At 39.7% G+C, this 25370-nt stretch overlaps 1 protein-coding gene across 14 annotated transcripts in view; it reads left to right on the forward strand.

Moving 5' to 3' along the window:
- The window catches only part of LOC137174131 (collagen alpha-1(XXV) chain), a 149577-nt gene that overhangs the window by 52943 nt on the left and 71264 nt on the right, over positions 1-25370 (forward strand). Inside the window, exon 1 of one of the 14 annotated variants that reach the window (XM_067579232.1) lies at positions 5033-5217. The exons of the other annotated variants lie outside the window; for them this stretch is intronic. The gene's annotated coding sequence lies outside the window, so the exon portion shown is untranslated. Of the gene's footprint in view, positions 1-5032; positions 5218-25370 lie in introns of those variants that run through there. 14 annotated transcript variants of the gene reach the window in all.

Here is a 25370-nt window from a genome sequence, read left to right on the forward strand (position 1 = left end):
AACATAGCTCTGTACATCGCTTCTCTCTTCCTCATACTTTACAATAGAGGAGTCATACAATTACAGTACAGAAAAGGTACAAATTGTGACTATTTGTTTGTCCCCCATCTCCATCCAGTCTCAAAGATTATCATCTTTGCTGCACTGCATCCTTGAAATTTCTCACTCAAGTTAAAGCATGTGCTGCTTCTTCCTCGCCACATTCTTGAGTAAAGCTGCATCTATTTGTGTTTTCCATCCACGTTGTATATACTGCTTTAGTCTTTAAATTTGTGAGTTGGAAGTTGTCACCCTCAACAAGAACCTGCTTTGCAAACCATATTGGAGGAGCCCTGAGTTTGAAGTTTTAGGTGCCTGCTGCCACCTCCCAGTGCATATCTTTTTATGCATCAGCAGTCTGATTTAAAAAGGGTCAAAGCTTTGCTTGCCTCTATGTCAAAAACATTTCCACAATCCTGCTTGCCTGTCTGATCTTGGCTGCATTTTATTCAGCTCAGCATTTCTTCTTTGAGAAAACTTTACCAAAATACTCCTGAATGTTTCCATGCATGTTCAACTACAGTGGGCACCTAAATGCACTCCCCCAACTTATAATGTGAACACAGCTTAATTTTTTACACACTTATTGTACACAACAAACAACCTCCTGTAAGAGTAAGAACAGATTTTTAACCTTAAACGGAATACCATGCTTCACACACATAATTGCAAGAGATAATCATCCATTTTTCCAATTTACCACCTTTGTATCAACTTTCCTGTTTTGCAGATCATCCTCATTGGCTGAATATGAGAATAATTGTTGCGGCCTGTCCAGAGGTCACAAGGGTCACCAGAGTGATTTGAGGGTTACGCACCCAACCTGGCTCCATGCTGCTAATGTCAATCAGGTTAACAATAGCCCACTTATTTGTAATTGTAGAAACTACCTGCAAACATCACAAGGTCAGAGTCCATTGTGTAGGAATGCAGAGGTGGCTACTTGGTGCAATTAGAAGTAAGAGCTTGCTGTATACTTATAGTGAGAAAATGTAAAAAGGAGGGTATAGATGGAAGCATGTGTGCTGTGTTTCTCACAGTGCCTTTAATTTCCGTGTCTGCTTTAATTTTCTAAACTAGGATTCATTAATTAATTAGATATATAATTACACTTCACAAATTTTAACCTTTAAAATATGACTAAACCAAAAAAACCAAAACCAAAACAAAAACCTGCACAATCGATCACTTGTACTCACTTTATTTAAATTTCAGTTCTCAGACCTTCATCAGGTAAAATTTATGGTTTCGAACCAAGTGTAAAATGGTCTTGCATCCAGCTAACTAAAGGTGTTTTCAAACCTATAGTTTGTTTGCATTTGTCCAAATCAGTGGATGAGTTTGTAAACTCCCCTTGGTTCAGTTTATTTTCACACAGGAAAAAAAAAAAATTCAAGCAAACCAAAACCCATAAAAAAGCCACAAGAACGTTCACTCCACTCATTGGTTAGTTTTTTCTGAGGTGGGAAGGAGAATGTAAACACAGGAAGAAGGTCCTGAAGAGGGTCCACTTGCCAAATAACAAGAATGCAATGTTCATTGTTGCGCCAGTCCAGTTCGGATCTCAATTCATTCTCTGGCTAGCTGCTAGCAACTGTTCCCAGTATGCAAAGCACACCTGGCTATGGGAGCTGTTTAGCTCGAACTTGCAGTACGTCTTGGACCAGGTCAGATCGAGGTCGGATGTCATTCCCACCACAAACAAATCACTCCAGAATTCCTTTGGGATTGTATCGAGATGCTTTGAGGAAGTGGTATTGGTCTGGTTCCACACCTGAGTTTGATTGCTGTGTTCAGATCTGCCCAAATGAATTGTTCCAAGGGGGAAAACAACTAGAGTCCAATTCAACTGGACTGAACAATGCAGGTTTGAAAACCCCCTAAAGTAGAAAAGACATTGGTTTGAGGTATCAGGTGTCATGTTTTTGGCATTTCTTCTTGTACGGCCCAGGTAACTGACAGTAAGCGGAGAGTAACACTGAAACAACAGTAACACAAACTTTGACAAACGCACACCAAGGCTACATTTAACTGTGACGCACTGTATGGATAATTCACATCTACTGTACAGGCATATATTAGGCAATCTACAAATAAGGAAATATGTGTTGCAGTGTGCCTTTCTATTACAGATAAGGCCACTTCTTCTTGAGAAACGAATAGCTTGGCAAATTTGGAAATCCTAAATCTAAATATTAAATGTTACTTTTTCCACAAGCACGTATTTGGTCCTAGTTACTGTTTGGACAGACAGATATAGTCTCGCTCCACTTCATGGTTACTTGAGACTATTACCTTAATGATCTGCAAACTACCCTGAATTTAAAGTAGACACTCACGCAGTCCGTGGGCCAGTGACTGAGTGCTCAAGGGCAATCTGCACTCCAGCAGACCTGCCTGTCGATAATTTCCCAATCCCCTTCTCACTTTGCAAAGTAAACACACGTCTGCTCTCCAATTAACTACTACAGTTCCTTGAGTGTTATTGGTGTGTGAGTAAGCGGTGCAATTACTCAGTGCACTTCAGTGTGCGCTCACAGCCTCACAGTACAATAACATTTTTCTTTGCCACAATTATCACATTGGAGCAGTGAGCAAATTAAGACCCTTTGCATTGTAGGGCAATTAACCTCGTCTGGGTTGACCTGTCAGGTTACAAATGTGTTTGCTGAACCTTTTTTTAATATACTTTTTGGAGGAATGGTCTCACCTACTGAAATCTCTGCTTGGTGCAGAACATTTTATGTGAAAAGCAAGTGTGTATCAGAGTTCCACAGATATGTGGACACATATTATTATACTGCTCTTGCAGTGTTCAAGCGATAAACTGCTCCATAGCAAGCTACATTATGTGTAACAAAATAAGATGGTTTGTGTTGAAATTTGTTCATCTTCCAGTGACCCTAAAACGCTGCTCTTTTAAACTGATTCAAAGAATAACATTGTGGGGTTTTTGTTAGATTGTAAAAAAACACTTCCAGTGGTATGTGGAAACCAGTACCCCAGGAACAGCGCCAGGATTTGAATCCAATTTGACATAGTGGCCAAACTGTGGAATTACAACTTCTGGGTCCGACAGGGGCCCAAAAAGTATTTTTCCGCACACAATCATTGGAAAAAGAGTGGCTGTAAAACAGTGGATACATTTTTTTGAGCGTCACAACCCCCGCAAAATGACTCATTTCACTATCAGAATTTGAGCCATTCAGTTTTATCACATTTTGAAAGTCTAGAAGAGCCGCACCACTGTATTGTTTTATCCCTCTTCAAGTTAGCCGGAGGGCTAAACTTCTTGCTGATTTCTTTACAGCAGGAAGTGGCTTTTTGGCATCATGCGCCACTGAGCAACTTTCATAGGAATGAACAGAGCCCCGTCTCCGACGCAGTACCCAGTTCTCTCTATACATCAATGGTGGAAATAGGCTACTTTTCTTTCTTTTTCCTTTTTTTTACCATTTGCCTCTGAGCAGCAGTTTGTCAAGGATGTTGTGGTGATTCTGTCTGTTTAAGGGCAGGTAAAGTGAAATCAATGGAGTAGCTTTTCAGGAAAAGGGAAAGTAAGAGGCAACAGGAGGTTGTAATTAGCAAATTAGGTTGGTTTTCTTGAGGGAATGGTCATTAATGTGGTGCTTTATCAGTCCTGTTTCCTCTGCGTGCTGTCTCTTTAGTGCTCTGTCCAGATTTATAGCCTCACCAGTCTTTTTTTCTCTCTGCCTCTGCCTCTCATCATACTCTATCAAACAGAAACAAAAAGTCAGCCACATTACTGTGTTGTCAGTGACATCACCATGGTACACTTTTGTAATTTATCTTGTAGAAAACATTTGGTTCTTTCTGTCTAATTAATTAGAATAAAAAATTTCATTGCTGTGAAAATGTACCTTTAACAACTGTGTAAAATCTTAATGTATTCTCTCAGTCTTTTTAATATTCATAAAGGATTGTCACATTGCTGCGAATGAGCCATGGAGCAGCACAGAATCCTCACTTGTTTTCGGTTGCTCAGCCGTTTCTCTCCCTCTCCTTCCTCCTCATCACTCTCTCATCCTTCATGTGATCAGTATGAAGCATCTTCCTTGCTGCAGAAGGCCCTAGTTATCCTGTCTGGCTAATCAGCATCCCCTCTGACCCTCTTGTTTACCCATCTCTTCTTTCTGGAGGCTGACACGGATTGGTAATGATTTTTCCCCTCTTGAGGCTGCTCTTCTCAAATCCCCCATCTCCTGTTTGTTGTGGGCGGCAGGCTCAGGGAGCACTCAAGCTTTTCTATCACATATGGTAAACAAACAAACAATTACTGCCCCAATGACCATTTATATACCAGTAATACCAGTTCTTGGGATTTACTGCACTTTCAATATCTGTCTCCTCCCTTTTGTGAAGCATCTGGTTTATGAAATGTCTCGATGAAAAAGTGCACCTCCAAATGCCAACTTAGAACTTTCTTTTTTTGCAAACTCTTTAATTTGAAGCATACGTGTGGCTATGAACAAAGACAACTATGTTCTCTTCTACTGCATCGACTTCCCAATCATCACTGTTAAAGACGCTGCCTCATTTCCTCTTACATTTCTGTATTAGTAATTTTGATGAAAGGCAGGGGTTGCTACTCCAAATGTGAGAGGACATCTTTGGTGGTTTTCCTCATTGTAATCGATACACATCCACGTGCCTGGATTTAATCAAGCTTGCAACATCACTGTTAACACTAATTGGCTTCCTGTACAGTAGACAGCATGGTCTTAATCTTTGCTGGCAATCAAAATTTGCAGACAGTATTTCAGTGATGTCTACTCTAATATACTGTATGTATTTAAGATCAACTGACAAAGGTGTCTATCTGGTTTTTTTCTTTAAAAAATCCCTCTTTGCAGTCAGAGTGTCAAAATGTTTTAAATGTATTGTTAATAATTTTGTATTATTGGAATGAAGGAAAAAGGTCTAAAAATAGAAAAATATTATAAATGCTGCTTTTTGTCTAAGCCATCTGGGGTTGGCCGTGTTGGAAGCTTGTTTGATTGACGTTAGCTGGCAGGCTACCGGTGGACAAAGTAAAGGAATGGAGACACAGTAAACAAACTGCTGTAGCTATAAGTCATGGACAGATATGTTGCTAACAGGGATTTTGAATAACAACGACCAAACCAGTATCTAACAGGACCAAAGTGACATTTTCAGGTATGTTTACATGCTGTTGAACGTGCTGCAGCTGAACAGCTAATTAGCTATCTAGCCTGCTAACTGATGCTAGCGGTGCACTTTTACTTGCAAATGTTTGTTTGGTGGCTTGTTCAACAAGCTAAGTTGCAGGACAAGATGTGTGTTCATGTTTGTAAATTAGATAAGAGGGAGACTTTAGCAGGAAAACCAATGTGGGTTGTTGTTCAAAGTCTGTGGCTCTTGTATTGTGTAACAGGATGCTATCAGGCTCAGTGTGACCATCTGCTCTGCCCATGATAGAACGCCACATTATTCTACGGTTTGATTTGCTGCATCAAAATAATGTCTCCAGCTTACATTAAAAGATGACAGAATGGTATTTGATTGAAATAATGTAAAGCAATGGGGCATTATGAAGTCAAAGTAGGTGATGTCACCTATTGGTTTGAAGCCCAGAGTTACAGTTACAGTCAGCACCATCTTTTCCATTTAGAGCCAGGACCTTCCAAATAAGGAGTGTGGGGTGTTGCCTTTCACGCTCTGGAAACACGCCCCACTACCGAAGAAACACTGAGTGGTCCACACCTGGGCTAACATTAGCTACTGTAGCTAAATTATGCTAACACGGCAGGCAATTTACCGTAATACCGCAACAATAGTCCGACTCAGTGCGAGTCCTGGACCTGGGGAGACCAGCAGGTGAGCCAGCTGTCAATTAACACCCACATGGCAGACATCAAAGCTACTATATGTCTTCAACTATTATTAACAGAGCAATAATTTCCAAAATGGCCACCATCATACCTATTACAGGGCCAAAATTTAGAGAATGAGACCATGACTTGTAGAAAAAAAATATTGATTTAGTATTTCTAGAGAGAAGCTGATGCTTTTTGAATGAGGGTCTATAGGAGCAAGGGATATTTTGGAGCCAGCATCTAGTGGCCTTTGGTGGCATTACACTTTAAGGGACTTCATTGGCTTCAGCCTCAAGTCATGGTAGTTGCTGCTTGGTTCAATTTTTTTTTTTTGCAAAGGAGAACACAGGACAAAGGATTTACAGAACAGACATGTATGCTGTAGTAGACAAAGAAGTGCAATTTAATTTCAGTTGAACCTTAAAGCAGTCTTTAGGCACCACTGCACCCCAAAAAGATGGATTCATGAACCTTTATGGTGAATATTGAATACTGTTCTTGTACTATATATTTCATCTGCTGCTGCAGCCAAACTGCTCATTGCAAAATCTGTATGTCTGCCGACATGTTGCAATGCTGCTGCTGCTCATGTAGCATTTATAGGCAAGCTTGGTGAAGTCCACTCATGCCTTCAGGACGGCTCAGTGGGAGAATGCTAGTGTTTGATCCATGCTGCTAGTTTGACTTGCTACTGCTGTTAGGATTCTGTAACTCCATTCGCCATTATTATGTTGGCCACACATGCCACTTGCTGATGCTCTCCTGTGTCTGGAATCTCCCCTGTATCTGACTATGGGAACTCATAAGAAACTATTCTCCACTGAAATGTCAAGAGACGACTACTTCACCTCATCAAACTAGGCATTGCTTTTGGCTTAGTTTGGTAGTTGATTTTGTGTGTGTGTGTGTGTGTGTGGTTGACAGATGTCAGTAAGATGTTGTCGCTGCTTGTTAATGTCACAAGACTGACATCAGTCAAAAACAAGTAAAGTTAAACTTTTTTTGTTTTTGTTTTATTGCTGTCTCACACATTGGTTTGTGAGCCATGCTGTCTGCTGGCTGCTATAAGTTATGTGTTGTGTGGGCATTATGATGTTTCATGCTGTTTGATTCCACAGTGGAAACTATGATTTGTGGGGCCGTAGCTAAGTACAGAGTACACAAGCGATTTGTGAGCACTGCTTATATGTAGATTGCAAATAGTACTGTAATGCAAATTGATGTTTGTGTTGCAAATTTGGTGAGACCATCCCCTAAATTGTTAAGTATATGTTTTCCCATCATTGTCATATTTTTTTTTCACATTTCCTCCACTCACTTCATATTCAGATAAGCATTACAGAGCTAATTCAACTCAAAAGCAATTGGTTTTCGACACAGCTTGCTGTAGTATTCATGTCATAATTTCTGCAAGTTATCTAAACTTATCTACACTATGCTATATTATAAGGAAGATGTGTCTGATCCAAGCCGTGGATTTTTGCAATTTTTTATATGCATAAGTGATTCATTTTCTGCTGCATATCAAGTGAATTGCTGGGTTTAGATTTAACCATCTCTGTTCAAAAGATAGAATATCTCCCCCAGCAAATAGTTGGTTTCACATATTTTATCTCATACAATTAGGGGGGGGAAGTGTATTATCATTGCTTTCTTTGCTGAGTTTAGTGTATGCTCCAAGGAAGTGACGAGGTCAGAGCCTAGAGGGTAAATATCAACTCTGTATGTATTCTGTATTCACTAAGACTGAAATATTCATAACCAGAATATCCACACAACAACAAGTCCATGTTAATATGACTTTGCCCTAGTGTGCTGTTCGGTTGAAGAAGACACTTCAGTCAGTGGGAAATGGTAAGAATAAAATACCTCATTTTTATTGTGCTCCAGAGAGGGCATTCATAGCTGCTTCATCTTACAATTCCCTGCTGTCAAAGGTATAATGTACAACCTTGGTATAATGTCATCTTAAGTTTTGGTCTCTTTTATTGCAATGGAAAGGATGGATGATTTGGCATGTTATTACCTCGGCAAGGAAAGATCATACCTTATCTCTACAAAAGGCTAAGACAAAATACAGCAATTACCCCAGAGAATTGAAATGTCAAGGCAGGTTTAGCATTTCCAGCAATAGAAATTAGATTTCAGACATACTTCCAAACTCTGATAAAGTAAGGTATTGGTCTGTATTCTGCTGCATGTAACTGTCTAAACAGGTTAGAAAACTCCTTGTCCGTGGTGAACATAAATAATTGAGTTCTCAACTGTCTGCGGTTGAAACCGAATATTGTGGCTTGGTATATTACAATATAGGTTAAAGCTATATAATGAACTACAATTTATTAGGTGTGCTTCTGAATGAACTGATGAAACTTAAATGACCTAACCTGTTAGTAAAATGTTGTACATCAACTTCCTTTTTAATTAGTAATCAAACCTTTGGTTGCGGTGGGTCCAAGAGAATGGGGATTAATTAATTTCTAAGGGCTTTGGTTTTAAAAGAACACTTTTTGTTGCTATTTTATTAGGCCAGCTATAATTACCTTAGTAGCTGTATCAAGTAATTCCATTAAATTTTGCCATGGTTCAGGAACTGAGGATAAAGATACTCTTAAAAGTCAGACAAGACCGAATTATCATTTTTGTGTAGTTCAAGGTTTTGCAAAATGTTTTTCATGGTAGAAATGGTAGATTAAAGTAGTGCAAACCAGATACATCAAGAATAAAATAAAATAATTACTTCTCTGAATCAGTAATTTACAAGAAAAAGAGGTGAAGTTTATTATTACATGTGCACCTGGTCTGTCTAGTAGTTTGTGTTTAGAATCCACCCTCTGCCTCTGAGAGACTTGAAACCAAGTAGAAACCCCTTTTGCTTACACGCAGCTGTCACCACCTGCCAAAAAATTCTCAAAAGCGGTGAAGTCAAAACAGCTCCATGGGCTTGTCTGAGGCATCTAACCTCACTCCAGGTCTCTGGTGTTCTGCATTTGCGCCATGTCTGTCTCTCCAGTTTCCCCTAAATACACCCTGGACATCACCCACTGCTGTTCAATTACCATTAAAGGAGCCTTTAAAAGTAGTCCAGAAGCAGGGAGCTTGGAGAGGTTTTTGTCTCTCCGTTTGGCATATGCTGAATCATTAGTGGACAAGACAGGAACAAAGCATTTTCAGGGAGGAAAATTTCGAGGGGAAAAGGAAATGTCTCCGGTATGGGAAATGTCAGCTGCCTGACATCTGCATTTATGAATGCGTCATCAGAAGGCTTGATGGCTGAAATAGGACATTATTCTGAAATCTGATGAGGCAAAGTTGAGGCATTTCTCAACTTGGATTCATATTTGAAAGTTGGATGCTTCCAATGAAATCATTTTCTATCTGTGTCAAAGATGTTAGAAAGTTATAATTCATATTTTGTCTGAAGTGGCCTTCAAAGAACAAGAAGAGCCATCCCAAGGGGGTGCCAGTCTGCAGTGATAAAAGACAGATCCACTTACATCCTCTTCTGTCCCTCCACAACCCCACTGTCTGTCATTGGGGTTGGGGTGAACATTGAGCAAAGACAGGTTGGAGACTCGCGTAGAATTCCCACACCCTTCTTCTGCCCCCGCTTCTTTTTCCTTTGCATCATACGCCTGGCACCGGCACAACCTAAGCAGGGCCCATGATCTAACTCCAACTACCCACTCCACAAATCACACAACAACAACGGGTGAAGGGGCTTTTCATGCCGGGGTGTACTCTTACCCTCTGCAGGAAAGTTTCACATGCATAATGCCTTCTGGCAACGTCATGCTCATGTCCCACGTCTTGTTACAGTGACAGGATAACAACTGAGCTGTTTACTGATTGTACAACAACACCGAACAATTGCACTATTGTGTGCTTTTGACACAGCTTTTTCAGTGCCAATGCTGTAAAGGGAGCTACAGACATTTTGGGTAAATTTATCTCCATGTTGGAGAAACCTTTGGTCTGATTTTGCATTCAACATTTCAGTGTCTGTGTTGAGTTGAGTCCGTCTGTGATATCCATCAGACTCTTTGGGAACAGAGCCACTGATTCAAAGCATTTTTAAGCAATAATTTTACATTTTGGGAAATACACCTACCTTTCTTGCCAATAGAAATGATACCACTGTCATATTTGTCTGGTAAATATGAGGCTACAGCCAGCAGTCAGTTAGTTTAGCTTAGCCTAAAGAATGGAAACCGGGGTAAAGAGCAAGCCTGACTCTGTCTGTAGGTAACAAAGTCTGAAATAGACACATATAGACACGCTGTATATTCCCCCTTAGAACCGTAAATTCTCGTTTAAACACTTTCTTTGTGTGGTTTGAACAAAGAAGATATAATGTGGTATTTAGTGATCTTTTGAAGTGGTGGAAGGAAGATTTTGTTTCTGAGCCAGGCCAACTGTTCCCTCTTGTTTCCAGTCTTTATGCTAAGCTAAGCTAATCAGCTGCTTGCTTTAGCCTTATATTTACTGGGCAGACATGGGAGTAGTATTGATCGTCTCATCCAATTATCTCCTTTTTCCCCCATCCTATTTAAAATTGTACAAAACCTTGAATTTAACAATCAAAGGCACGCTAATGTCAGTAAAGTTTGACTTAAAAGTTGGCTGGTTGTGTCGAATTTGAAGACATATACATTTTGTCATATTCTAAATCGTTTAAGTACATGCAGTCACACAGAGCAGTGAGGTAAACCTTGGCAAACCCCATCAACGGCTACTTATTAGCTGGTCCAAGCTTGGTCCTGCCCATGAAGGCCCATTCAATCAAAAGTTATGTGGAAACCATTGTTGCAGGATTATTGTAGTGTGGCTGTAAATTGTGTGTAAGGCTCATTATCAAAGGGGCCTCCCTGGCAGAGCTTTGGCACAGGGGAGCCCAACAAGCCGGGGTCTCACCATCTGTAACTGGGGTATGAGAGGGGGAAAAAAAGTTGTGCTTCCACTGTGTACATGCATTAGAGAACTTTTCTTGGGCTAAGGCCAAAGCTGGACTAAGTTTCCCAAGCTTTATTGGAAACGGTGAAACCTTTGAATATGGTGGATCAAGCTGCAGGGAGAAGTGAAACTACCAGTTATGGAGCAGAACAAGGCATATGGTGGATCAGCAGCAGTGAGAATTCAAGACAAGTTTCCCTACAGGATCAGTGAAGTGTGGCATATGTATTTGATTCAGCAGAATTCTTTTAAAAAATCAATTCAAAGCAGAATTGTCTTGCAGCAACAGACGGTTTTAGTTTTAATCTACTAGTTTTACCAATGGATACACTTTCAAATATCTCTTCCATGTTTAAATGAGCATACCATCCATTATGGCATTTCATTTGTTGCCAGTAAAAGAAACACATTCCAATTTACTTAAATTAATTCCTTTATTTTTTTTTTATCAATATTTCCTTGTTGCTATGTTATGCTGCAGTGGTTTCAGTAATGGATTCTGGCCACAGCTGCAGCATGGAAGGACATTTACCCTACTCCTCATGTTTGCTAATGCTAACTGCAGGTGAAACCTGGAAGCAAGAACTCTCTTCAAGTGTTGCTATCTGGATATTTCTCTGCAGAAAATTGCCATACTTTCATCAAGTTTTCCAACCTAATTACGAGACCCAACATGGGCTTTCACTTGCAATATCTGTCTTTCTGTTTTGATAATCAGTTGATGGTAACAATAGGAAAATTACACTTGGAAACACAGAGAAGTTTGGATGCTTTACTCGGGTGAGGAAATGTGACAAAAACATCCGCAGGGCTGATATCTCCTGCAGAGACAAGTTCATCAACTTAAAGTGGTGTGTTGAAAATCTGCAGTAAATGTCATGATGAGGCGCTAAAAGATAAAAATAAGATATGTCTGTCATATTTTGGACTTTCCAATACAGAGAAGTATGCATCCATTCATCTGTGATTCCCTTTGAGTGTTGTCTCCATTTAAGTTGTCTGAATCAATGCAGCTGTTTTTTAGGTTTCAAGCCAGCAGCATTAGTTTGATTTGGTGGATTGTTGCACTTCCAGTAATCATGCTGAAGTTATTAAGGTGTCTGTCTTCCTTCTAGGTTGTAAAAAACAAGCTAATCTGAACATTTTATCATCAAATTACAACATCAGGATTTTAAATCAGAGCTAATAGAATGTCAGGAAATAGAACAAAAACATAAATGAACATATGGAATCTCTAATGTATTTCCCACACGATTTCCCCTTATTGCGTACTTGTAGGTGCCAAGGATCTGGATTTCATGTTTTTCAAACATAAATGAAATTCAACCAAAATGGAAGTAAATGCTTTTTATATGTCTGCTCACCTGCCATGAGAAACTATTCATCAAAGTAATAATGCTGCAGCTACAAACAATCAAGGCATACTGATCCAATCTTATTAGCATCAAGCAGAATTCAAAAACATTTGACCCCATCACATAATGATCTGCATTTTCTTGGGGATTTAAAATCCGGTTGAGATTAGGAAGACAATGTATGAAAAAGTATTTTACATTTGGATTACATAATTTCATATGCCAGCAACTTTCTTTGAGTTCATCCACATTAACATCTTTTCATCACCTGTTTTTAATAATGCCCATCTGTAAATGTTCAGTGTTTACGTAAATCACAACCGCCTTAGCACGCACAAAATGATCCGCCAAAATTACTGCTGAGGGCCTCTGTTCGGGCATTTTTCCAGTAATGATTGATAAAGTGGAGCTTGTGGAAAATGCAGGCTGCCAGGGTAGGTGTTATATGTGTAACATCACAGGCAGTTAACTAAGCAGCACACGCACATGACAACACTGCTAATACACAAGCAGTTACAGAGCATGACAAGCGCTGTGAGAACTGGGTGTGTTGGAAGGCAGATAGATGCAACATCCCATCGGTTTAGAGGCTGGTAGATTTCAGAGAGGATTGTCAAGGATGGCTTTGTGTGGAATTTGGACCAGAACATCTTCACATGCAGGCTCCGAATAATTGAACCTCTCTTTAGGAGTACAGTAACACATTGCCTCGCCTTTCATCTGCTTCCCACAAATGCAAGGCAGTGACAAGTTCTCATGGAACATACGCAGCAATAAACAGCGTAACATGGCAATTGTAATGTGAACAGTATGCTGCCACTCGAACGAGTAATTGACTTCAGCAGACCGACAATCAGTGCCCTGTTTGCAGAAATAAAACCCACTCCTTTCCCATGAGAGTGTCCAATATTAGAATTGAATTTGGCTTTTCTGTCTCTTTAAAAAGAATCTACTTAAGGTAGGTTGATTTTTATCAAAGTCAAACAATACTAAATGTCTTTGTGTTTCCTAAATGGGGATATTTTCAGATACACAATTAAAGCACTCAACTCAAGCCAAAGTCTAAACGTATTTCCTCTGCTTCAAAAGAGTAGACATTGAAAAGCGTCATCTGTTATCATTGAATCTTTCAGGATGTCCCTTTCTATTAAAATGCTCTAAGCAAATGGCCTTCTACTTTCTGTGAATGGAAAGTGCGTGCATGTCTCGTGTGTGGCCTAGCTGATGTTCCAGTGGTCCCCATCTGTAAATAAGGAAACATGCATACAGCATGCTACTGTCTAATCCCATTTTCATTAGCGTTTGGAAATTGGAACTGCAGGAGACTCTAAAGAGACGCCAGTTACAGTGCTTGTCACTTTATTTGGTCAGAAAACCAAATCTGATCTCCACCCAAAAGTTTCTTTTTCAAGCCCAAAGTTTCCCCAATGTCATCATCTCTGGCCTAGTTCTGTCTTTTAATGAAGCAACCAAAAGCTTTGTAGTTTGATTAAACAGAGACTTGGTGAAAGGTGACAGCAACATACATGTTCGATGCTCTGGAGACATGAAAGACTTATTTGGATGAAAAATAATGAACCGGAGCATTAAAAATGCAGCTCATGAGCCGCTTAAGTAGAAAAACGAGTTGCTTTCGTGTTTCTTCATATTCTGTTTGTGCGGCAGCTCGTTATGCCATGAAGGTAATCCAATGCAGAGCGCGTTCTTGGATCCTTGTAGACACACACAAGCTCTAAATAAGAATAGATTTTATCACCGCCCCATCCAGGAACTCAATAGCTGCATTGTATGCTGAAGGATTTCTACTTTGGCTTGGACTGTAACAAATGGGTGGCCTGAAATAGCATCCAGGTTCTTCTCATAAGCCATTTAACCAAAAGATCCTCTGCCTGCACCGCTGGTTTTGTTCACTGTTTATCTAATAACGATCTTGATTCCTTTCTTTTCGGCTATGGTTATTAGTTTGTTTGCCATTTTACTGGTACAGTCCACCTCCTTAAATCTCTTCTGTAAATACCTCTCATACTGAGCTCAGGGTATTTGGTTCGGTGTGCAATTTCCGTGCTGCCAAGGTTAAGCGAGCAGGACTAATTGAATCTTGCATGTCTTCTTATGATTTATGGAGGAGCAGGATAGATTCAGAGGCTTAATCTGCTATAATCTCTCTCATTACAGGAGATGTAAGAAGAGATGATTGTCCAGCTTAATTTAAAACTGCTGCAAATCTTTCATAACCTCTTTGATACCGCGCTGGCTCTCATTTGCGATCGACCGATTGCAGGGTATGGCTGCCAGGTGGAATGTGTGCCAAATAAGGTGCCCCTTATCCCAAATTTGAAAATCTATTTAATTCACAAGCTCATTAAAATGCTACAGTTTAGAACATCAGTTGTTTCAGGGTAAACCACAACCATAAGGGACAGCTGCATGGAAAAACTTGTTAGGAGAACTCCTAGACAAAAGCTAACTCAATAAAGATCAAATAATGTGAAAATGCACTTTGTCATATTTGCTGATTTTCCATTTTCTCATGTACACCTAGTGCATAATACAAAGCGACTCCTCTTCTTCATCCTGCCACATCCTGCACTAAAATGGTTTTGTCCACTTCCTACTGAAATAACTGCATTATAAGAATAATTCGAGGATGCAAGTAGTCTTCAAAATTACCATGCAGGCTCATTTCCAGGACTTCTGACTCACTTTCCATGTTTGCTATGGTTCACCTTGCCCTCCAAACATCCCATTTTACTGGAAATGTGTCATATTATGGAAGAGCAACATTTTGGAATGCAGTTTCATGTTGTCTTGAACCGTTTAACTAATAATGCATTAGTCTGTGTTCATGATCCACACATTTATTTCTTTTTGGAGGAGGGTAGGTGACTATCAATGACACTGGGAGTCAGGTGTTACATATAAATGCGTATTATCCAGGGAGGCATCGACTGAGCATTCTACAGCCCTTTATCGGCTGCTGAGAAGCTCGGCAGAGCAGCTGGGGGTTAAGTGCTTTGCTCAGGGGAACTTTGAAATTAGTTGGAGAGGGAGGGGAGAGAGTGTCACTCATTTACTTTCTCCACACATACTGTACTTTCACAGACAGTCTGGGGGATTTAAACTGCTGTCACAAACCTGCATTTTATCATTTTCCCCAAACCTCAGAAGAAATTTTACTTAAACATTCATAAAAATTGCTCTCAGGAAAACAATATATAACGTATATATAATTTTTTATGTCAGACATAAAAAGGGGGAGATTGTTTATACCAAGACAGCCAATGAAATAGCTCAGAGCTGAGGCCAGTTTTTGGCATGGTGGTGTTTGCGGCTGCTTTGCTAAAAGCCTTCAGGATCAAACCAGTAATAAGAACAATGTGTACTGATGAACAGCTGGGCCCCACCAGCAGCTTTACCGTGGCCTTCAACCACCTGAAACTACAGGTCAGGATTACAAGTCGTCCCAAGAGGACGAGCGCCCCTCCTCCTCCTCCTTTGACCTTTGACTTGGTCAGTTTGACTGACACATAGAGAGGAAACATGATTCAGAGGTACTTTGCCTGAACGCTTTCAAAACACTCTTTGTTGTCTTTTCTGTGAAGCTTCAAGGGAACTCGAAAAATCTCCTCCAGTTATTGCTCATGTGGCGTTGTGTTACCGCGTCTGGCATTTCTTTGTTAATCAGAGAAAAGTCCTCCAGCCCCCAGGTGTCACATATGATTATCTTTTTTTTTTTACACAAGCTTGATGCCATCACACTGGTATCTAACAATTTTATTTAGCACCAAATATTTTGGTTAATACAATTACACTAATGCTTTTCCTCATATTACATTACTCTTTCCAAATGTTTTGATTATATTTGCATGGTGGCGTGTGCCCTGCGTTTGATGTGTCCCAGAGCATGAAAGCAGCCAACGCCATTGGTGCACAACGGTCTACGCTGTTGGTTTTACTTACAGCAGTTTTGGGCTGGTGGTCCTCTGGTGATGTCAAAGTCACAGCTGGGATATAAAAGAGTCTCATGCCATGTTTCTGAAAGCCCTTCATTGTGTCTGCCTCATGGGAAAAGATGGATGCCTGATTCACTCTCATCTTGTTGGCCAGAAAAGATGTATGGCTTGTGGATAAAGATCTTGTTAAATAATGGTAATGATGTTTTTATTGTTTTCTTTTTTTGGACTACTTTAGGTTTTATTCTGCACCTAAAAGAAATACTATGACATTTTATTTATTTATACCTCTCAGCAAGAAATACATGCTTTCTTGCTGAGAGGTATATGAGAAGATAGATTTTTTAAATTTAGCTTATTGACAGACAGAGCCAGTCTAGCTGGTTCCTACTGCTTCAAGTCTTTATGCTAACCAAAGCTCTCCTGGCTGTAGTTTCATTTAATGGACAGATAGGAGGGGTGGTATCTATCTTGTCCTCTAGCCTAACTCCTGATAAGAAAGTGAATAAGCGTATTTCCCAAAATGTTAAACTATTTATCTATTGGATTTTACCCCAAGAGAGAGAGAACAGCAAAATGTAACAACTTCAGGCAGGAGATCAGCTGGAATTGAATTTGTTGGTGGTCTGATATTGAGAAAATCTTCAGTGTAAAACCTTCCGTAGTTGACTTATAGCTTAAGCAGTAAAGCGTGCAGGTTTTTATGCAGTTTCCGTCTAGCAATTTGCTGTATAAATGTTTCATTTGAAACAAGGCAAGACTGAATTAACCTTCATTCCTGTTTATAAGGCTCCCCTGACTGAATGCAGCAAAACTGCCTTTACACCATGTACAGCAGTAAAAATGAACAAGGTGTATTTAAAGCTTGTTCTTCACAGCTATGACTCAGCTCCAGAGGAAGGTCCTGCAATGAACTGTGATTGCTTTGTGAAAAATAGCCCTCATTAAGAGGAATTAATGGCTCACAAAAGTAACTGAAGGTGCAGTGGTTTATGTGTTTTTAAAAGGAAAGACTGACAGGGGTTAGAAAAACGGGAGCCTTGTTCATTTTGCAGGGAGTGTTGGCTCTCCCTACCAATTCATCTCCACTCTGGATTGCACTTAAACTGCATGTTTTGTGTTGTTGATGTATCTATTTTTCCTTACAACCCATCATTGCAAGTCCATAGTAGCAAGATTATAATATATTGTGGTCTCAAATCATCTCTAATACCAGTGCTTCATTTGATTTGGTTGTTTTGGGGTTGAAAGAAGAGGCAACATCCCTGAGAGCTTTACAGAGGGGTTTCCTGGGTTGGGAAAATAAACTATTGAGTTGGCTGACTCTCAGTGAGTCTGGGTCTGACATTCCGATGATGACACTTTATTTTCATTTCCACTCAGGATCCATGAAAAGCTGGGAGACACTTACAGCATTCAGCATTCACACAGAGCTCATCTGCACTGTTTTGAGTTTATTTAGGGCGAAATCCTGCAGTAAGGTGAGGTTTTAATATGATGGCGCACATAATGTCTGATGCATTTTAGACATGTGCGTGCAAATATACACAGGAGTTACCCTGTTTATATTGCCAGCACCTTCACAGACTGTGCATGGCCTATAGGTGGGTGAGAGGCAGACGATTAGTAGTTTTGATATCCAGATGCTGCTTCTGGTAACTGTACACCTACCTGTCTTACTGCAGCATCAACCTCCCATCTCAGTGTGTCAGCACCCATGAGTCTGGTCTGGCTGGACTTACAGATAATACCACAGTTGATTTGACATACTGCACCATTATTTTATGACTCGCTGGAGTGCTGAATGGAAAAATGGGATTGTATTTTTTGCAGTCTGTGCCCAGCAGAGGGCTAAATTGGCACTAGTCTTTAGTGTGGGCAGTTTTGAGGGTTCAGTGGAGCATTGTCATTTTGATGAAATTCTAGTTTCACACTTTAATTGCATCACTCTCCCTCATTCTTTCATCTGAAATGATAAAAGGATCCCTTAGCTGTCTTTTAACAACCAAACATTTTGCCCTGATTTTTATAGGAACAGTGAATTCAACAACTTCACGCAACAGACTCAAAACACTCTGCCGCAGACTCTAGACTTTCCATGTTGCTCTTAAAACTTTCATCCCTCTATTCTACTAAGAGATCTCCTCCTTGGCTTCTCTTTGCCCCCCACCCCCCCTCCGCCTCATCGCAGCCTCTCTATCATACATTTTCCTTTGCTGTTGACAAGATAGGGTATCTATGACACAAGAGCCTGTACCCGTCACGCTTGTGTGCTCAAACTGTTGCAGGAATAATCCCACATGGGTCAAGTAAACACCAGCCTCAGACCACCAGCGCTGGCTGATAAGTTGAAAGATAGTGAAAGTGAACCCCTCGGGAGCTGTGGGGATAAAATACAGTAGAGGGTGGAAAAAAACAATATTGCACTCACAACCATAGAGGGCAGATCAAAGGGGAAGGAAATTCCCACATAATGGTGAAATTGCAGGTTAGCTGACCAATGTAAAACAATGTCAGTGTATTTGTTTAGATAAAAGGGTCAGTTCAAGACATATTTTCTTACTTGCATCTAGTGGTATCTAGTCATGGGGATATTTTTTGTTTTATTTGTCTAGGTTTCAAGATCTTTGCCTCCACATCAATACAATAGAAGTCAGTGACATTTTGTTTGTGGTATTCACAGCATTGAAAAATTACAATGTCATTGTTACTCCTAGCTACTCAGGAACTACTTTTTACTGACAAATAGTCCCCTGCTTTAATCACAAATTTCAAGAGGTAAAAAACAATCAAAGTAATTGTTTTTCAAGAAGAAGCACCTAAAATTTCTCTAGTTCCAGCTCTGAATGGTGAGGATTTATTGTTTCTATTTCTCTTATCTCTCTTTATTGTTACGTTTTGGCCAATTGACAATTGTCAGCTGCAGCCCTTCTAAATTCCTCAACTATGGAGAGACAGTTATCTCCTAAACCTGGACAAATAAAGCCAGAAGTATCTGCCTGCCCAGATACCACCAGAATGAGAGGAAAATATTTTCTTTTATATCTGTTATTTGGGTTTACTGGCACTTTAATGATTCAGGATTTTTTGAGCGGTGAATGATCATTGCAGCACAAATAAGGACGCAAAACTGAACTACATAGAACACCATGTGTAATTATTAAGTGTATAAATCTGTATATATCTATGAATTTACAGTATGTGATTTGTAAAACAACACAGAAAATACAGTATATGAGGAAGTTCTGTATGAACCTATGTAATACACATAATATTTGGTTAGTGTAATCCCAAAGACCTACCAGAAATAATGGAAAACTGAAGGAGTTTGGTTTCTCTTGGTGCACGAATTGTGTTGTCAGTGGATAGGTATTCAGGCAGAGTGTACTGTACAGTATGCCAGTCTATTAAAATAGCTGAGGATTGTAATAACATTCTTGACTTCCATCAAGGCAAGCGCAGTTGGCTTTTTTCCAGTGACTTTATCCTGGTTAAGGAACTGCAATGACTGTCCTTGAGCAGTTTGGGGCCCTGTGGTCCATGTTATATATCGCTCTGCGTCTCTAAATCCATCTGCACACATTCATACACACACCACAGACACATACGCACACAGCATATACTGGCTCAAACATCCCTAGTGTTGATAAGGTCAGCCAGCAGTCATGTCATCCGTTAGCAGCAGGTATAGGGTTACACATGATTTTAATGTGACATCCAATAGCCACAGAAATCTTAAACACAGATAAAGTATTTCATTTGAACTTGAACAAGAGATGGATCATTTGATGCTAATCATGCACTGTATGTCCCATTTGCCTTCTGGCATCCCAGTTGACAATTTCTTCCAGTGACATGCAATGCTCCTGCAACTATTTTAGCGACTCAAGCACTCACGGAAGAAGCCATAGATACACATTCACAGGTCTACGTGATACTACGCGTGTCGCCAACAGTATGCTTGGTGCAATATTTGCCAAACACACCCTTGGTAAGCTTCAAAAGCATCTGCTGGCTGATCCCCAGGGAGGAATCGTTTTGCCTCGTATTCATGTGGCCTCACTTTCTTTAGTGTTCATCTGGCTGCCGCAGAGTCACATGTCAAACGGACAAATGAGGATTCTACCAAACTGAAATCAGTTCATCTTGTTGTAAGTGCTGTACGAAAGGTAGCACACTGTAGGTTTATTTGCTGCCATATGCATCTCAGTATTTCACAGCCTAATTAGGGTTATTGATTGACTACCAGAGTACTCAAGTCTGAAGCTTAAATCAGTCACTCTCTGTAGCTAATCAATGTTTGCTAGGTTAGGCTGACGTTGCTTTCCCCTCTACATATGCTGAGTGGTTTAATTAACCCTCGGTCAGTGTTGGCCCTTCCTTCCTACCGCTTGTGCGAATCAGATGCCACAATTACACCTATGTAGAGACCTTAAGTCCTTCAGCGTTTGGTTGCTCATGTTTCTATTCCCAGCCTCTGTTAACATGCTTCCAACACCTAGCAGTACCCTCGGTGGAAGACGATACAGTTCAACGCAAGGTGACTAGACTTTTGGCTTAACATGGTGACTTTGTCATGACAATTAAATTAGGTTTTATTTATCTGGTGGATTCCTTAAGCCCCTGTGCATGCAAGGAGTGTATGCCAATATATAAGTTGGTTAACACTCAAAATAAACCGTTAATTTCCAATGTGGATTACACTTAAGTCTGGCCAATCCAAGCTGGGCTCATCCTAATGTTTCCCTTTTTCATTTTCAAGACATGAGTTTGTTGGACTTTTCTCAATTTAATAATGAAAAGATTATAAAGTTACCCAAAAGTAACACTTCCTAAGCAAGCGTAGGTTATGTTACTAGAATTGTCCTCAGCCTACAGCAAAGCTTTCTGATAGAGCCGTCACGATGGCCGCCTGTGCCAATTTAACTAGCAGCATAAAGTGATGGGACTTGGCCCAATCGATTGGCTTATTACTGACCTCCCCTCATCAGGGAGTGTGTTCTGCTTCCATCACGACCGCAGTCAGTACTGCGGGGAGGATAATTGCAGTGTGCAGTGCGCGGGGTGGGTCTCAAGTATCCCAGCACTCAGCCTGTTGCCAGAGGAAAACACATTGATCTCTGAAGGTGATGAAAAGGCTCTCTCAAAAGGCCCTGCTTCCTTCTCAGGAGCGTTCCAGCCTTGACACTGAACCGGAGCAAAAGCGTAGATGATCCATGCATGCCTGCCAGCCGTAGTCGTATTCATGTCATTTGTCTTCTGCCATAGTGTGTGTGTGTGTGTGTGTGTTTTTGACAAAGAACTGGAGAAGAGCTGCTTGTTCTGTAATGATTTTCAGTCCCTGAAAATGTGCGTTTAGTGTTTATGAGTGAGTGTCTTTGTTAGAGATTAGGTGTAGAAGACTATAGCAGGACTATCTTTGTTGTAAGCATTCAATCAATGTCTTCAATTAGTGTAACACTGGGCAAGTATGTCATTCTGGTCATGCAGGGGGAGAAAGATGCATTTTTAATACTAGTTTCAATCTGCTTGATGCAGTGTTAATGGAGCCTGCAGCGACAGACCAATTCCTCGCATCTTAATGGATTGACTCGAGGTTTAATGAACTGATAACTGGCATCTGAACAAACACAGCACTGGACCCAACCAACACGTACAAACTCACATACACACAGGAACAAAATATTCATCAGGGATGGGTGGAGAAATGAATTAATTTCAAGTTGATAACATCCACTGACCACTACTGAGTACCAAGTATGTATCATTAGCTTTTTTTTTTTTTAATCAGTTGCTGCTTTCTGCGTCATAATGAATGCTGCTTCATGTAATTAATAATAATAGTAATTTCCGGTTGGGTGATGTCTTGGGACTAGCTGACATTAATAAGTGTTCTGTTGGTACTGTGAAGTAGTTTCAACTTTAACATAATGATAATAACACTGGCATGCACCCTTGAGTATCAGAACTCTGTGTTTTCATGATGTCTTGTAATAGAAAACTGCACAACAGAGTTTCATTATAGGTTGCGGAGCAGGCGTCACTGTTCATTACCCCTCACGACTGTTTGTTAGATTTAATTCAGGCCCTAATCAGTGAGATGTCTTGCTTTATGGCTGTTGTGTAAATCAAACTGTAAATTTCCAGCTAACTAATCATACTCTCTTGAGTAGCAATGTAAACACCTGTCTATCTATATATAACAATGCATTTATTATAGAGAAATACAAAGATGTCCTTTATTAAAGTTGTGGATTGTAATTTAGCCCTTTTACATTTTATCCACATAACAGAAAATCAGCATTTAAGCCGGGTATTCCCCTGCATGTGTGTACACCATGGACACTACTATACAAGACGTCATGTGGTGACAAAAAGACTGTGTAATGAGTAAATGTAAAAGTCAGACACAATGGTCTCTTTTCTGGGCAACAGATTAAATATAATTGCAAAGAATTATTTAGGAAATGGCTATAATCATCATATTTATACAGGAAATGGTTACATTGGAGTTAAGTGCAGATGGAAATAAGGATAATGAAGATACATGCCGCAGAATCAGTGAATAATGTGAAATATCCTTTAATACATTGTTTTTCTAGGTTGGGTTGGGATTCAAATGTGGGCCATGGGAAAATTAAAATAGGCCCCTGAATTCTTTTGCAGTATTTGGTGTTTATATTGTGTTGCCAAAACCCTCTAGAGTCTGTAGCAATATAGAGAAGGCTGTATTTACTATAGACCTGTAGGTTAGCACTCTTTAAACAGGTTAACAAACTGTTATACAAGCCTGTATTATAATGCTCATCTTATTTTTGGATTGCAAGAAAAATAATCCTAACAGCGTGGCTCCTATTTAAAGACCAGTTAAAGAACCGCTGCCGTTAAACAAGGTTGATAATAGGGTTGCTCTTTGAAATGGCTTAACATTACATGCTAACCATGTAGTCTGCTCCTTATATCAGATTGCCGGAATGTGGAAACTTACTTCTAATTTCCAGGAGTTGAACTTTCATTGACATAAGTAAAGCTGACTTAAAATGAATCACATGCATCCACATATCTTGGATTCTGGAAAAAAATAAAAATCCTCCCAGTGTAAAGCTCATGTTATGTGTGTCAGTACAGCTTTTAGTTGCTGATTTGGACAACCTTTAGTTGACCTCCTCCAAAGTTGTGACAGCCATTAAATACATTGTGTGCTTTACTTATGGTAAGTAAGCACACACAGCTTAAAAGGGTCAGGTGAACTAACTATAGACCAGCACACTCGTGAGACAGTGCTCATGCTACTAACATTTAGAGAGCAATATGGTAATTTAAGTGCCAGCATTTATTGTGGAACTTTGCAAAGGCCTAACAAGCTGCTCTTTGAGAACAAACTTGTAGCTATGCTTTCTGTTTCTTCATCTCCTAAATTCAAAAGGGTCTGAGGAAGTTCAGGATTAGTAAAAGAAGTTAAGAAGGTCAGTCAGAGTACTACAGGGGCTTCCCTTCCGGAGCCAGTTTGATGGGTCATGAGTTCAAGAGGACTTTTTTATTTCTCTCAACAATACGCTTGACAGTTGACCTCAAGTAGAGTCTTAAGTTGGTGAAGACACAGTCCAGATCTTCATCTTGTTGTACTGTTATCTGTTGATTGTGTTAGACTTTAAGTTTTGAATTGGTTCTTTATACTGGAGACACACAGATGCAGTTTGACATAGACAGAGGCGAAGACAGAGGTCAGCAGTAGTTCAATTTAAATGAGCTAAATCTGGAGCACACAACTGTTTTAGCGCATACATATGACATACTAGTACTGTAAGTGTACCTCTGCAGTTATCAGGAGGTATGTGGAAAGACTGTAGAGTAACTCAACAAATTAGAAATATAGAAATTACGATTTGAGTGAGCTGTAACAACTGAACACCACCTGTGCATGAAAACTAGTTAGCAACCAAGCAGAGAAGTTAAAACAGGTAGTTAAAAGTGATTGATAGATGGTTAAAATAAGTAGCTAAAAGTAATGGATAAATGGTGAAATAGTTTGCATGGATAAATAATGAAATATAGCTGCAATGTTGGCTAAAATAGATGGCTAAAAGTAATAGATAAATGGCTACAATAGTTAGCTAAAAGTAATGGATCAACAGTTAGCTAAAGGTAATGTACAAATAGTGAAATGTAGCTTTGAGTATGTATAAATGGTTAAAATACATAGATAAAAGTAATGGATAAATGGCTAAACTAAAAGTAATGGACACTTGCATAATTAAATATAATGGATGTATGTTTGAAATAGCTAAAAGTAATGGATATGTGGTCAGAATAGAAAGCTATGGATAGTCTAATGGATAAACAGTTAAAATAGTTAACTACAGGAAATGGATGAATGGTTGAAATAAATGGTAGTGCTTAGAAAGAGCTACTTCAGTTTATTTGACAGGGTTTTGTGGAGGTAAATCTGACAGAAAAGGTTGGGAACAATTGAACTGTATGGAAGACAATCTTATCTAGCATTTCAAAGTTATCCTCACTCCTGTCTCTCAGGTTTTACAGTGAGTCCTGGGGGCAAAATCAGACTTGACATTTTATGAGGTGTATATAGGCCATTCTCTACTTTCCTCTTTTGAACAGTATGCTTATTCCATGTGCTGGCGAGGCTCTCTGTGTTAGCCGTTAGATTTTGCAATTCATATCTCTGACAACAATACATACACTATGTGAAGATGTAGAGAGCAGTGGCATTCACGGATGAGGCTGATTGTAAAATTATGGTTCAATTTCCATTTTTTTCCCTTGGACAGTGGACCCAGTGTTCCAGGAATTAGCATTTTATGTAATGATTTATTCATTGTTATGCAGAGTAATAAGGATCTTGGATCAGAATTGTTGTCCTCTTTGCCAGACATGTCCACAAAAATGCACTAGTAAAGTAACAAATGATTGTACAGTAGAAAGCCAGCTTTTGTGCAGCTTTAGTTCCGTTGACCTGGATACCCAAGTATTGCCAACTTTAATAAACTTATCCATCCATGTTGTGGGATTAAATGGACTATATTAAAGTCTGTTTTGACTAAATCTTCCTAAATTCTAGGAATGCTTGTAAAGACATTGGTCATCAGATTTTTTGAGAAGTAGTCTGAACATCTCCCTCAACTAAACTCTAAGCCCCATGTTCTGAAGCTAGTGGAAGCCACCTTGAGATGGCTCAATATACGGTATATGTT

Source organism: Thunnus thynnus, chromosome 22 (assembly GCF_963924715.1).
Source record: "Thunnus thynnus chromosome 22, fThuThy2.1, whole genome shotgun sequence".
NCBI lineage: Eukaryota > Metazoa > Chordata > Actinopteri > Scombriformes > Scombridae > Thunnus > Thunnus thynnus.